Raw genomic sequence first — 12,763 nt, forward strand, 5'->3', positions numbered from 1 at the left:
ATTTAAAGTCGTGTACAGGGTGGGCTCCCCAGTATACATCAAAACCACGCAACAGGAAAAGGACTCTAGGCAGTTGGGTTGATAAATGATTGTTTAACTTTCCCAAAACAAACAATAAGAAGCATGCATAAAACTGAAAGAATAGAACTATCTATTCACAATTCCAAAAGCCTACACCCCTATGCTGCGACACTCGTAATGGCGAATTATACACCCTGCTCACCAAATTTGGACTAACCAAGGGACTGTGAAAACAGTTGCCTACTACCTGGTAATCCCTCTGCGTTGCAGGAGTAATTGTGTGTGTGTATGTGTGTGTGTGTGTGTGTGTGCGCGAACATGACTTCCCAGTGGCGCATCACAACACCTTACAACTTATCTACCTAAACACAGACAAAACCCATTACCCCACCTGAATACCCTTGTTAGCTGAAGCCTCACAGATAAGGCAGATGATAACAGTATGAATACAAACCACACAGCTCAGCAACACAGTCCTGGAAATCTTGTAAAGCAACAGTCAATGCAAACATGTGTTGCTGTCCCTCTATGATTTTAACTGTAAGTGACAATTTGACAGTGCAGAGGAAGCAAGTCTTATTGTCTATATAGTCAGCCTAACCAGAACAGATTTGTGTTTTGCTAATCAAACAAAGTGTTGCGTGCACGCATTACTGTATGGGCCCACCCTACTGTATCCGTACCCGGGTACTGTGGTATCCAGTTGCCATAAATACAGACTTTACGCTCCTCTCACGGTAAACAGTATAGACAGCACCAGAAGAATGTTGGTCTCTGGCACAGGATGCTGCTCAAAGGCGTTACGGTCCTCCTCACCAAACTCCAACATGACTCCCCTCACAATTGACCGAAGTGTTTCCGCGGTGGCTCCTTGGTGTAACACACACCTTTAGCTTTTCCTTATGTTCATAGACAGAATCTCCTCTGCTCTCCAAGTCCACAGCCGAAGACCGTTTTGCTATTGCTATAGTGACCAAACAAACAAAGGCAGATGCAAAAAACAGCAGTCTCTTGTGTGTAGTCTACAACAATGCATGCAATGAACGGCAAATAATCATGTTGCATTGACATTTGATAAAGCTTACCAATACACTCTCACGCTATCAATTCATATCCTTGTGAAACTTCATGGACGAAGTGCTCAAAGTAGTGAGTTTTTGCCTCTACTTAGAGATTCGGGACAAATCTTACAGATTACATGACTTGGGTGGTCCTTTGCGATGTCAAAAAAGCCCCTAACTAGGAAAAGCTTAGAGCCCCTGTGACCTGCAGAGCCACCACGACTTCTGCTCAGAGGCAGAGTTGTGGCAGAGGATTTAGTTGTTGATGTGCTTCCAGTACTTTGTCTCTGTCCAGGAAGACGCAATGTAACCTCGTCGTCAGTAGCATCCTCCTCCACCTCCTCTGCTGACCTCATCGACTGGGTGACTTTGGTTTGACATTAAATGGGGTCTCCAACCTCATCATCACCCTGTGTGTTTTCATTCCCCTCGTCTTGAGTCCTCCGAGACAACTTCTTCCTGCCCTGAGCGAATAGTAAAGTTGTCATTCCAATCAGGTATCTGAGTCTCCTCAGCATTTTCCCCATTGTCTTCACCAGGAGGATTTACAGTTTGGGAATGAGGGTGTACATTATGCTCATCACCTTCTTCATCGGGGCCTGGATCCGACTCAGAAAGCTTCTGGTCATCAGTGCAGATCATTTCCTTGTCTGGACTCACTGCAGCTTTGGAGCAGACCTCTGATTCACAGGCTATAGTGTGACTGAACAGCTCTGCAGACTCAAATATCTCTGTTACCCCATACTCAGCAGGGCTGCTGGAAACTTGAGAGCTGTTTGGAAGCAAGTGCGATTGGGTTGACACCACAGAGGAATGGAGTATTTGGGATATTAAACTTGAGGTGGAGGAGAAGCCACTTTATGGAGCACTTGAGATCCATTGAAGCAGCTGCTGTTTTGGTGCCTCATCTACATTTGGTAGTGATGGTCGTGTCTGTGAAAAAAGGGATCATATCAGATTATTCACGGGAAGAAGTACACCGGTTATTTTGGCTGGTAGTTGGTGTTACGAATGGGTGCTGCAGTAGACGCAAGCAGCCTGCTGCGGCTCCAGTTGCGCCCAGGCGTCAGCTGCCATTTTTGGCTGTGCCTCGGGTCGTCCAGCTGGCTGCTTTCTTCTCCACGCCTAAGTGTGGAGAGGCGGCTAGTGTGCATGCGTGTGCCGATTTACCCCAGCCACAGCCTAAGTCCAGTGTTTTGCCTAGTGAGTATGCTCAGCCTGACTGTGCCATTCCTGAGGCTAAGTCCTCAGTTCCGGCTACAGCGCATGCTCCCACACTTAGTGCGAAAAGCCTCTTTGCACAGGTACTTGGACTCCGTGCCGTGTCTAAGTCCTGTGTTGTGCCTAGAGAGCATGCGAAGCTGATAGTCTTTTTTTCTGAGACTGTTGTTTAGGCTACTGAGCATGCTCAGGCACTTAGTGCATCAGAGGCTAGGTCTGGTAATGAACTCTTTGGCCCTGTCCGTGACGTGGCAGGCCCAGATAGACCACAGGGCATCAGGTGTCCTGATGAGGTGCTAGGCCCCTCCGGACTGGCTTGCAGAGGCCCGCCTCTATGACTTGTCACCTCATTATTGTTGGTCAGACGATGACTGGTGAGGTGTTTGGGTCGTGGCTGCCATGAGGTCCTCATTGAAGGGGCGGTTCCGAATAGGCCGCTGGTTATGCTACTGATGACATGTCAATCTGCTTTTCTCTCCAGGAGGTGCATTGTGTTCCACCCTGGGTTGGGGCGGACCCAGGTTATAAAAGGGGTTGGAGCCAACAAGGAGGTGCACAATCTTCTATTATGCTCAGAAAGGGCACACCTCCATGTGTTGAACCCATTGCAGCTTTAGGCCAGATGTAGAGAGGGATAGGGCTTCGGTGCAGGCCGCCACAACACTTCGTAACGCAGAACGGTTAAAGCCAGCTCCTGTCCTACCAGTCCTGCTAGTGCAGCCCAGTGGCATTAACTGGGCTGCTGCTGCTGCCCCTGCTGTCCACAGGTGTGGCCCCTACGCACACGGACAGCATACCCAATGGCCTCTGTGTTGTTAACAGGGAGTTCCTGGGCTGGGTGGGTGTGTGGACCCTGTGACGCTAACAGGGTTCCCAGCCTCCAGATCCGAGTGTCGTCTAACTCGGTTCAGTCTACTATTAGTTTCAGAGCCACCCAGCTCTGTATCCTCCGCCTAACCTTCGTGTTGCCAGCATCTCCTTTTCCATCTGGGAGCATGGTGGACCCCGACTGGCGATTGGGATATAAAGTATACCACCTTATCCTAATCTGCCAGTCCCACCGTAACAGATGGTGTTTCTTCAGCAGATGTTACTGTTGCTTAACCACCAAACCCACGGACACAAACTTTTTTCTACTTTCCAACACACCTGTTCCCCTTTCCACCAGCATATGGCCTTTTGCCACTCATTTTGTATATTTACTAATTTGCAACTCTGCAGGGACACCATAGTTAATGCCGTCTCAGCACAGCAGCCAGCCCTCAGTCCCTCAGATGTGGACAAGTAAAAGACCAATTCCTCCTAGCCATGACAAAGCGTTGAGATTCACTCTGTGCTGCACTGATGTTTAGTGGAAAAGCCGAGCTAAGATTGCGTACCTGCTTCTGCTGATACTCCTGCATATGTGCGTCCCTTTGTATGGCAGGATTTATTTTGCCAAATTTTGTCATATACCGGGGATCTAACTAACAGTGTGGCAACCCACTAATCAGCATTACTTCGAAGTCGGAGAATCCGAGGGTCATGTTGTAGGTAGTGCAGCGAGAAGGCGCTCATGTGTCTTGCACATCAAGGAGGACCAAGGCCTTGCTGTGTTGGTGGTGGAGAAGTGAGAATCATGCCTCCTTCCTCTGCCCTCTCCCCCCAACCTCGCACAACCGAAAGGTAAGCAAGCTCTCCCTTATCTGGTCAGTCTTCCATGCCCATCGACAGTTCGTCCTCCATTTCTTACTGGGCTCCAGCACCTTCCTCAACAGTTAGGCTGATACTACGCGCCCTTGTTAATCCATTTACCCCACCGTCCCATGCCTGCTGCCTTGGTGCTGCTGACCGTCTGGACCTTGTAGATGTTGTTATCCCTTGCGCATATGACTCCTCCTGTACTGTACTTTCTCCAATTCCTTTTATCCCACCTGATTATGAATGCTGTTTAGAGTGTGCTCCAGCATGTAGATGACCGGAATTGTCATTCCGATATTGGCAACATCAGCGCTAAACAACTTCGTCGCCATTTTTAAACTTCGAAGAAGGGTGCATAGGTCCTTGATCTGAGACCACTCCATTAGCGTGATCTGCCCCACCTCTGGATCTCTTTAGCCCAGGCTATACGTCATGACGTATTGCAGCAGGGCTCACCGGTGCTCCCACAGACGCTGCAACATGTGGAGATTCAAATTCCAGCGTGTCGGCACATCGCATTTCAGGCGGTGAACCACCAGACTGAAAGACTTCTGGAGCGATGCAAGTTGTTGACCTGCTGGGTGTGAATGGTGGAAGTAAGCACATAGCGAGCATGGCCGCTGCAGAAGGCCATGTAGGCTGGGATGGTGGTTTAAAAATTGCTGAAAAACCAGGTTCAACACGTGTGCCATACAAGGCACATGTGTCACATTGCCCTGACGTAGGGCCGCACCCAGGTTTGCATCATTCTTGCACCCGGCCTTCCCTGGCTGTTGGTTGAGTGGAGACAACCATTGATGAAACTCAGTCTCACTCTCCAGAGCTTACCATCCACAACTCCTCAGCGGTGTGACTCACATTTCCCAGACATTTCAAAGTAAAGAGTCGACCACCTGATGCCATTGAGCTTTGCTGCCAGCATAGTAAGGAGGTGTGCAGGATTCTATGTGCCCAGTTACAACGCCGGTGGTCTTACAATACAGGTTTTAAGCGAAGGTTGAGGACCTACACGAGATTGAGGAGGCAGAAGCAGTGGAGGAACTTCTACATACAGAGGAAGGATTGACACACAACTCGTGGGGATGGAAAGACTTGTACAGCAGACCCTTCTCCATCTCTCACCATAGTTAGCCAGTGCCCAGTCAGCGACATGTAATGCCCCTGTCCATGCTTACTGGTCCAAGTATCTATGGTGAAATGCACTCTGTCACACACAGAGTTTATCAATGAAGCGGGGTTGTTGTATGCGACATGCTGGTGTAGTGCGGGAACGCCTTTCTTGGAGAAGGAGTGACGACTGGGCATCGGCTCTTGGGGCACTGCGCTGGGCATAAGGTTGTAAAAATCCTCTGTTCAAAAGGTTGGAAAGGCAGCATTTCTGTAGCCAACAGTTTTCAGATGCTCAAGGTCAACCTCTAAGCCATGTCATGCCCTTCGAAAATCATGTAAAACACAGCAAGAACACTCCAACCACAGTCTCCCTTGTTTCCAAAAATTGTGCCACACACACACACACCACTTCACTGGCATCAGTTGTCCCCAGTTGCAATCTTAAAAAGATGCTTTGCATGAAGCACTCTTAAAAATACACCAGCCTTTCGCCTCCCCTGGAAGACACAGGGGTAGAAAAGTCCTCTGTGATCCATGACTTTTTCATCTTGGTTCATTTTTTTAAAAAAAGGGGACTACAACCACAGTTTCACTCGTTTCAAAAAATTGGGACACACACACACACACACACACACACACACACACACACACCACTTCACTGGCATCAGTTGTCCCCCAGTTGCAATCTTAAAAAGATGCTTTGCATGAAGCACTCTCAAAAATACACCAGCCTTTCACCTCCCCTGGATGACACAGGGGAAGAAAACTCCTTTGTGATCCATGACTTCCTCATCTTGGTTCATTTTTCAAAAAAAGGGGACTCCAACCACAGTCTCCCTCCTTTCCAAAAATTAGGCCACACACACACCACTTCACTGGCATCAGTTTTCCCCCAGTTGCAATCTTAAAAAGATGCTTGGCATGAAGCACTCTCAAAAATACACCAGCCTTTCGCCTCCCCTGGATGACACAGGGGTAGAAAAGTCCTCTCTGATCCATGACTTCTTCATGTTGTTTCATTTTTTGTTAAAAAAAAGGGGACTCCAACCTGTCTACATTGTTTCCAAAAATTGGGCCACACACACACACACACACACACACACACACACACACACACACACACACACACACACACACACCACTTCACTGGCATCAGTTGTCCCCCAGTTGCAATCTTAAAAAGATGCTTTGCATGAAGCACTCTCAAAAATACACCAGCCTTTCACCTCCCCTGGATGACACAGGGGTAGAAAAGTCCTCTCTGATCCATGACTTCTTCATCTTGGTTTATTTTTTTAAAAAAAGGCGACTACAACCACAGTCTCCCCCATTTCCAAAAATTGGGCCACACACACACACCACTTCACTGGCATCAGTTGTCCCCCAGCTGCAATCTTAAAAAGATGCTTTGCATGAAGCACTCTCAAAAATACACCAGCCTTTCGCTTCCCATGGATGACACAGTGGTAGAAAAGTCCTCTGTGATCCATGACTTCCTCATGTTGATGAACGTTAGTCTGTCCACGTTGTCAGTGGACAAATGCGTGCGCTTATCTGTCAGCACACCCCCAGCAGCACTGAAGACACGTTCCGAGGGAACGCTGGCTGCGGGACACGAGAAGATCCCCAAGACATAAGTGGCGAGCTCAGGCAATTTATCCAGATTGGAAGCCTAAAATGAGCAAGGCTCAAGTTACACAGTAATGGCATCGATGTTCACTTGCATATACTCATATGTCTGTGTCTCCTCCTCTTTTTCCTCGTCCAGCTGTTTTGTTTTCGCATGAGTATATGTCCTTGTCACTTTCCTGTTTGTTTGTGGTGTCTTGGGAGTTGTTTGTCACCTTTTGGACACCTTTGAAGGTGTTTTCTATGTGTTTTTCTGTGTTTGTGTTTGCCTGCCATTGTTTTCAGTGGGGTTCGAGAGGTTCGGAGAACGGTTCGTCGAACGGTTCTCGAAGGGGGCGTCAGCTCGATGAACCGAACTGAACTCGAGCCTTCAGAGTCTCGCTCATCTCTACTGTAAACCCACAGTCAGGCACTCGAGGAGGTCAGCAGAGGCGGCGGAGGAGGATGAGACTGACGACGAGGTTAGCTTGCGCCTTACTGGACAAAGACGGAGTACTGGAAGCACGTCAACAACTGCATCCTCAGCCACAACTCTGCTTCTGAGCACAAGTCGGGGTGACTCTGCAGGTCGCATGGGCTCTAATAGTTGCATTGCCTGGTCCTTTTTTGACATCGCAAAGGATCACCCAACTCATGTGATCTGTAGGCTTTGTCGCCATTCTGTAAGTAGAGGCCAAAAACTCACTAGTTTGACTACTTCGTCCATGAACCGTCACATCAATAACAAGCATAAATCCTAGTGGGAAGCTCACTGTGCTACAATGAGGCCTAGCGGAGCGGGCCAACCACAGTCTCCCCCTTCAACTGCATCCGCATGCTCTTCGTCCTCTATGACTGTGGGGACGCTGTCACACATTATTTTTTACGCAGACCTTCCACCTCTTTAACACCACAGGCATTTTGCTTGGAAGGTGATCATCAGTTGTTTTGGGAGGTGCTGTTGTAGAGCCCTCTCAGACATCGAGAGCACCAACTTTGGATGAAGGCAATATCATGTCTCCGCCTGCACTTTCCTCACAGACCAGCAGTTTTTCAGGGACACACTACTCCACACCGGCACCGCACAGCAGCCAGATCTCGGTCCCTCAGATGTGGACAATTAAAAGGCTATTTCCTCCGAGCCATGACAAAGCTAAGAGGTTGACTTTCACCCTCTGCAAGCTGTTGGCTACAGAAATGCTGCCTTTCCGCCTGGTGGACACAGAGGATTTTCGATACCTTATGTCCAGTGCAGTGCCCCAGTACCAGATGCCCAGTCACTACAACTTCTCCAAGAAAGGTGTGCCTACGCTACACGAGCATGTCACACAACAACATCACCACTTCCTTGAGAAACTCTGTGTGTGACAGGGTGCATTTCAGCACCGATACTTGGACCAGTAAGCATGGACAGGGGCGTTACATGTAGCTGTCTGGGCACTGGGTAACTATGGTGCGAGATGGAGAAGGGTCTGCTGAACAAGTCTTGCTGTCCCCACGACTTGTGTGTCAATTCTCTGTATGTGAAAGTTCCTCCACTGCTTCTGCCTCCTCAATCTCGTCTGGGTCCTCCACCTCCGCCCCAAGCCTGCCTGGTCAGGCCACCCGCGTTTTAATTGCGCACAAAGAATCCCGCACACCTCCTTACTATGATGGCAGCATAGCTCAACGGCATCAGGCGGTCTTTACGTTGAAATGTCTGGGAAATAAGAGTCACACAGCTGAGGAGTTGTGGTCAGCTCTGGAGACCAAGTTTAGTAAATGGTTGTCTCCACTCAACCTGCAGCCAGGGAAGGCCGTGTGCGACAATGCTGCAAACCTGGGTGTGGCCCTGCGCCAGGGCAGGGTGACACACCTGCCTTGTGTGGCTCACGTGTTGAACCTTGTTGTCCAGCAATTTTTAACCCACTATCCCGGCCTAGATGGGCCTCTGCACAGGGCACGGTCAATCTCTGCTCACTTCCGCCATTCAACCAGCGCAGCTGACCGACTTGCATCGCTCCAGAAGTCTTTCGGCCTGCCGGTTCATCGCCTGAAATGCGATGTGCCGACACGCTGGAATTCGACTCTCCATATGTTGCAGCAACTGTGGCAGCACCGCCGAGCCCTGGTGCAATACGTTATGACGTATAGCCTGGGCCAACGAGATGCAGAGGTGGGGTAGATAACTCTACTGGAGTGGTCTCAGATTAACGACCTATGCACCCTTCTGCACAGTTTCGACATGGCGAGGAATATGTTTAGCGATGAAAATGCCATTATCAGCATGACAATTTTAGTCAATTATATGCTGGAGCACACTCTAAGCACTATTCGGAGTAAGGGGGTGGGACAAGAGAAGAGGGGAGGAAGTACAAAAGGATTCATATGCAGAAGTGCTACCAAGATCTGCAAGGTCCAGACGTTCTGCATCACCAAGGCGGCAGGCATGGGACGGCGGGGGAGAGGGATTAACAAGGGCGCATGGTAGCAGCCAAACTGTTGAGGAACATGCAGGAGCCCAGGAAGAAATGGAGGATGAACTGGCGATGGGCATGGAAGACTCAGCAGATGAGGGAGACCTTGGTCAAATTTCGGTTGTTTGAGGTTGGGGGGAGATGTCAGAGGAAGGAAGTGCGGTTATCACCTCGCCGCCACAAACACAGCAAGGGCTTGGTCCGCAGGGATGCGCAAGACACATGAGCGCCTTCTTGCTGCACTACCTACAACATGACCCTCGGATTGTCTGAGTTAGAAGTAATGATGACTACTGGGTTGCCACACTCTTAGATCCCCGATACAAGTCCAAATTTGGCAAAATAATTCCAGCCATAGAAAGGGACGCACGTATGCAGGAGTATCAGCAGAAGCTGTTACGCAATCTTAGCTCGGCTTTTCCACCAAACACCAGAGGTGCACAGAGTGAATCCCCCAGTTGTAACTTGCCAAACATGAAACTGTCTCATCATTATCAGTCAAACCGTACCAGCAACACCGTATCTGGTGCTGGTAACAGCAATTTTATGGAATCATTTCATATTTTCTTAGACCATCCAATGCAAGGCCACAAGAGACAAGAAGTCTGACAAATAGTCAACGGCTGGAGAGGATGATACAGGAGTATTTCCAAATGAACATCGATGCCATGACTTTGCAACTGGAGCCTTGCTCATTTTGGGCTTCAAATCTTGAAAAATGGCCTGAGCTCGCCACTTATCCCTTGGAGATCTTGTCGTGTCCCGCAGCCAGCGTTGTCTCGGAACGTGTCTTCAGTGCTGCTGGGTGTGTGTTCTGCTTGGAGTCCCCTTGCTGTGTTTTTAACAATGAGCCAAGATGAAAAAGTCATGGTTCAGCAAGGACTTTGCTACCTAACCTGGTGTCATTCTGGGGAAAGTTAAGGCTGGCTTATTTTTGAATGTGCTTGATGCAAATCAACACATCAAGTTTGCAACTGGGGCACAAGTGATACCACTGCAGTGGTGTGTGTGGCCCAATTTTTGGAAAAAAGGGAGACTCTGCTTGGAGTCCCCTTGCTGTGTTTTTAACAATAAGCCAAGGTGAACAAGTCATGGTTCAGCAAGGACTTTGCTACCTACCCCGGTGTCATTCTGGGGACAGTTAAGGCTGGCGTATTTTTGAATGTGCTTGATGCATATCAACACATCCAGTATGCAACTGGGGCACAAGTGATGCCACTGAAGTAGTGTGTGTGGCCCAATTTTTGGAAAAAAGGGAGACTCTGCTTGGAGTCCCCTTGCTGTGTTTTACATGATTTTAGAAGGGCATGACATGCCTATATCTGTGTCTCCTCCTCTTTTTACTCATCCAGCTCTTTTGTTTTCGCATGAGTATATGTCCTTGTTACTTTCCCATGTGTTTGTCGTGTCTTGGGAGTTGTTTGTCACCTTTTGGACACCTTTGAAAGTGATGTCTATGTGTTTTTATGTGTTTGTGTTTGCCTGCCATTGTTTTCAATGGGGTTCGAGTGGTTCGTCGAACGGTTCATCGAGTGTTCGTCGAACAGAGCCTCCGTTCGACGAACCGAACCAAACTCGAACGGTAGGCGGGTGTCTCAATTCTACCCACCATATTTTGATCGCCAGTCAGGTAAAGCCAGGCAGCTGGGGGCTGGGATTCTCAGCAGTCCGCAGCTGTCCCTGAAAATGGCGCATTGTTTCTTAGCGCCATTTCCAGATGCTTTACCCATCTCGTCCAGCGGCCTTGATGGCGGTGGCACGCTGGGTAATAAAGGAGTTAATAGCAGCTTTGTATTCTCAGATTGTACTAAACCCGAAAATCATGGTGTCACAATAAATTAGACATGGCCACCATGAATTTCTAGTAAACAGTAAAAGAAAAACACAACACAGAGAATTTTTTTTTTATTAGAAATAAAACAAAATAAAACATTTAGAAACTCCATCTTTGTTATAAAAAATTTGTGATCCACAGTTACAGCAATGTCACCTCTGCTTCATCACTATGTACAGACAGTCTATACAGTATGAAAAGCAGAGAGAGCAATGTCAACTCTTCTACATCACTCTGTACAGCTGCAGCTATATAGAGTGGGATGCAGGCTGACACTGAGGCCGGAGTTCCACTTACGTGTGACTTGTGCATTCTCGCATGGGCATCTCCCTGAACAGACTGACACTCTCCGGATACAAGCACCGACTACTCCTGTCAGGGGAGTGTGCTGCCATACAGGCTGATGCCGATGTGACACTAGCACAGTGACAATCAATGTTCAGTTACCAGGACCTTCGAGACATCATAGTCATGTGATCAGTCTGTAGCCAATGTGGTAATACAGTATTCACACGAAACTGGGTCACATGGCTATGACGTTATTGAAGGTCCTTTAGTAGTCAGTGCTGGTTACCGGGTGGCACAGCAATGATCGGACGGATGCAGAAGCAGAAGTGGCCTAGAGAGAGAGTCTGCAGGACGCATCACGGGACCTGTAAGTATGATCAAAATGTTTTTTAATAACGTGCTTTATCTATTTTTATAGTTCGGGATCGACCATCCCTACTCGCTACTCCTAATGAGTAATTACAAGGATGCTCATGGAGTAACGAGTAGCTTGAAAACCGTACTACTCGGCAAGTACCGAGTAGTAACAAGTATACTCGCTCATCCCTACCTATAATACCTATGACTATGTTTATAGTGCCCTTATTTCTATACCTACACAGTTATACAATGTGTATGTATTTTAGATATAAATTTACAGTATATATATATATATATATATATATATATATATATATATATATATATATATATATATATATATATATAAATAAATATATATATATATATCTATACAGTCATATGAAAAAGTTTGGGCACCCCTATTAATGTTAACCTTTTTTCTTTATAACAATTTGGGTTCTTTCAACAGCTATTTCAGTTTCATATATCTAATAACTGATGGACTGAGTAATATTTCTGGATTGAAATGAGGTTTATTGTACTAGCAGAAAATTTGCAATCCGCATTTAAACAAAATTTGACCGGTGCAAAAGTATGGGCACCTCAACATAAAAGTGGAATTAATATTTTGTAGATCCTCCTTTTGCAAAAATCACAGCTTCTAGTCGCTTCCTGTAGCTTTTAATGAGTTCCTGAGTCCTGGATGAAGGTATATTCCTGTTTACAAAACAATTCCAGTTCAGTTAAGTTTGATGGTCGCCGAGCATGGACAGCACGCTTCAAATAATCCCACAAATGTTCAATGATATTCAGGTCTGGGGACTGGGATGGCCATTCCAGAACATTGTAATTGTTCCTCTGCATGAATGCCTGAGCAGATTTGGAGCGGTGTTTTGGATCATTGTCTTGCTGAAATATCCATCCCCTGCGTAACTTCAACTTCATCACTGATTCTTGCACATTATTGTCAAGAATCTGCTGATACTGAGTTAAATCCATGCGACCCTCAACTTTAACAAGATTCCCGGTGCCGGCATTGGCCACACAGCCCCAAAGCATGATGGAACCTCCACCAAATTTTACTGTGGGTAGCAATGGTTGCCTCCATGCATAACGCCTTTTTGTATGACCAAACAACTCAA

The sequence above is a fragment of the Anomaloglossus baeobatrachus genome, chromosome 3 (assembly GCF_048569485.1).
Source record: "Anomaloglossus baeobatrachus isolate aAnoBae1 chromosome 3, aAnoBae1.hap1, whole genome shotgun sequence".
NCBI lineage: Eukaryota > Metazoa > Chordata > Amphibia > Anura > Aromobatidae > Anomaloglossus > Anomaloglossus baeobatrachus.